Below are 3,281 nucleotides of genomic sequence, written 5' to 3' on the forward strand. Positions count from 1 at the left end.
TGCTTAGATTCAGAGCCCATTGACAGAATGCCAGGGGTTCTTACTCCCAATGGACTGTAATCTGCTTTCACATGCTTAACAGCACTGTAAGTAGCTTTGTAGAGAAAATTCCAATTCAAATGATTCCAAAGTGTTTGTGAATCTCATAGAGCTGAATGTCATTGTTAATTCAAGGATGATTTATATATATATTGTAATTTTTATGATTGTGTCCAAGGTCTGTGTTGGAAGAACTGCAAGTGAGTGCACAACGCTTTTTGTCAGTTGAAAAGACGGGAAAAGTGAAAGGGCTCATCCTCACTCTTAAGGGAAATTCCAGTGGGAAAGGCTATGATTTTTACTCCAGATATTTTGCACCTTGGTATGGAGTTCTGGAAGACCCTGTTACAGGTATGTATGTGTGAGATAAGCAACTCTTCCTTTTGTTTCAGTTCAATCAAAAGTTTTTTATTAAACTTCATGAATCTGTTTTTGTTCTTTGGAGTCCCTTCTACCTTAGTGTTTTATGTGGACAGCAGGAGTGCTCATTCAACTGAGAACTTTCAGGACTGCTGGCAACTCATTCAGAAAAAATCAAATCATCTTCTTGCTGTCATTAGGCCAGACATTCCTGTGTCTTTTTCAGATTCTGAATGGCTGAGGTTTTTCTAGGCTTGTTATAGCTCACTGTTGCTCTTTTTCCATCTTAAAATGTCCTTCCCTTGAGAGAAAGAAATCTTTTTGTTGTATTGCCCAGGTGTGCTTTTAACAGTGTTAGGGCTTTGTATTCTGTTTCTCTTTTGACCATTTGTGAGTAAGGCCTGGTGTCCCTGAGCCCTGAGAATTGTAGTTCCTTCGGAGTGGGGTTTTCTGCAGGGTCCTTTCGTCCAGCTGTTAATGTAGCCTGAAGCAGCATTTCTAGCCATGAATCTCAGAAGTCATCTGAGTTTCTTAAGCTATTGATCAGGAAACTGGAAGTTGTTCTGTTAGGTTTCAGAAGCTGTGGTGAGACCTTGAAGTTACATCCTGACACTTAACAGCATTCAAGACTGGAAAACCTCCCAAGGAGAGGAAATAGTTTTGTTTTACATAGTGGCTGCTATCTACCTCTTGCTACTTTTAAAAAATACCCAGAAGCTTAATCAGATATTGGATGGGTAGCTGTTCATGTTTCATTGAATAACATCATGTTTAGATGAATAAGATTTTGAATATAGGATTTGGAGATTCTGTTATTAGGAAACTTCAGTTTTGGTAACCAAATGAATAGTTTGGCTCAAGTGTCAGAGTTGGTACTATTTGTTATTCCTACCAGTGGTGGCTAATGCTGAAAGCCTCACCTGAACCAAATTTCCATTGCAGCCAGAGGATGAGGAAGTAATACTGCTTTATTGTAAATAATGGCAGTTATAAAGCCTTAAGTTCTGTCTGCTGTGCAAACTTTTAGATCTTTTTTTGCCCTAGAGACACGTGGCACTTGGTTTATGACATTTACATTTTGTCTGTGCTTGCTCTATAAAATAGCGATTGTAATTTAATTCTGTACTTTGTTTTCCAATTTCTTTTAAGGGTCTACCCATGCTGTTTTGAGCAGCTACTGGTCAGAAAAACTGGGGAAGAAAGAAATGCTTGGTAAGAGAAACTGTTTTATTGCAAAGCTGCCCTTTTATGTAAATCCACTCACTAGAAGAGACAAGGTTGCATTACTACAAACTGCAGCACTAACTCCCTGTCCATTTCCTCAGTCTGAGTAGAACAATCTGGCATATTTTGCATGTGAGGTGATCTTTGCTAAATTGCTTTCTTTCCTACCCACCGACATGGCACGTCCTGCCCACAGGGAGGTTACAAGTGTTGTTTTCTGGATCGTAACTCTGTGCAGATGGTTTTTGATTTCAGCTTTTGGATTTTAGTTCTCCTGACCTTTCACCCCAAGTGAAGCTTGGTGAAACTCAGGTGATGTTGTTTATGTGTTTTGACTGGATTTTACTTTCCTGCTTGGTGTTTCTGGGTTACATGTTGGGTGTTGGGAACAGGTATCAGTATTTTCATTAACCTTGTTATGCCTTGAGCAGTGTTTTCCTTTCCCCTCATGTCTATTGAGACCAGAACAGCTCATATAACTTCTGATTCATTTTGCAGTTTTCTGGATAGTTGCTCCAGATTTATCCTTTCCGTGACTTATTTAGGAAACTTAGGGTTTAGAATAGGTAGTGTTGTTATGGCTAGGTAAGAAGAGAATGTATTTTTAATACCAATTTTTTATCTATGCATTGAGGTATGAAGATAGTTTTGCTCAGGCTTATGAATTTTGATGTGGTAGCCAGGCAGGAGATAAGAAATAGTAGTCTCTCAGGTTACAGGAAGAGAAAGAACATGACTGACCTTAAATGTGTAAGAGTGGGGACATGGTCTGTGGGCATCATCAGGTTTTATTTATTTGTGATTTTACCTGCAGGCTTACTTTTAAATAATCAAGTCTTAAAGGAATCTGAGATGACTGGACCTCTTAAAACAAAGAACAGATTTATTGGTATTCTTTCAATCAAGGGGATGTGCTTTATAGACCACATATTTGTTGTTAAGGAAGAAACTCAAGGGAAAGAAAACGAGAGAAACTGTTAATACGTGACAACACCAGATAAAGAGGGATTGGGTGAGCCTTTGCTTCTCCTGTCTGTAGTGCTTTGCCAAAGAACAGAAGAGCAAGAGAAGCAACACAAAATTCCCTCATCCCCTGCCTGGTTCCCCTTTTGAAGAAACTGTCTCAAGCACCAAAGGCAGTTATGTTGGAATCAGCCTCTCTGATGTGTTCAGCACAAAAAAAGTCCTGTTGTTCCACAAGAGAGGCTTGGGGTTTTTTTCGATTTCCACGCAAAGATGTCCTCAAGCTTCTTCTGTGGTACAAGTCATACAGACCAGATTTAAATACAACAAGTTAGTGTGATCCTTCTTGTCTTTGGGTTCTCTTTCTACTTTTATTAGACAGAGTTCTCAAACAACAACCACCCCCACTGACCACAAAAAGAATTTTCCATGTGAAATACTTTATGATCTTTCTTGAGACTGTGTACATCTCCCTGAATTTGAGCTGCTGGCTAAATCAAGCTTCAGTATCAGGCCTTGCCTTTCTTTCATTTGAGGAGTCTCTGCAATATTTAAAAACTGTGATCTCAGATATACAGCCCTTGGCAGCTGGTAATGAGTGCAGGGTATAGCAACTGTCTGTGTATCCAGCCCTTCACAGGGTTTGCACATTTCTAAGGTAATGTTTATAAACGTGCTTAAGGAATTCCATATAA

At 39.3% G+C, this 3,281-nt stretch overlaps 1 long non-coding RNA gene across 1 annotated transcript; it reads left to right on the forward strand.

The window, feature by feature from the left end:
- Positions 1–24: 24 nt before the first annotated feature.
- On the forward strand, positions 25–2,907 carry LOC114066287. Its single transcript, XR_003573152.1, has 3 exons — positions 25–390; positions 1,549–1,611; positions 2,663–2,907. It is a non-coding gene; the product is annotated as an uncharacterized LOC114066287 (long non-coding RNA).
- Positions 2,908–3,281: the final 374 nt, after the last annotated feature.

Source organism: Empidonax traillii, unplaced genomic scaffold (genome assembly GCF_003031625.1).
Source record: "Empidonax traillii isolate 1590-97213 ecotype Southwest subspecies unplaced genomic scaffold, ASM303162v1 scaffold754:size369281, whole genome shotgun sequence".
NCBI lineage: Eukaryota > Metazoa > Chordata > Aves > Passeriformes > Tyrannidae > Empidonax > Empidonax traillii.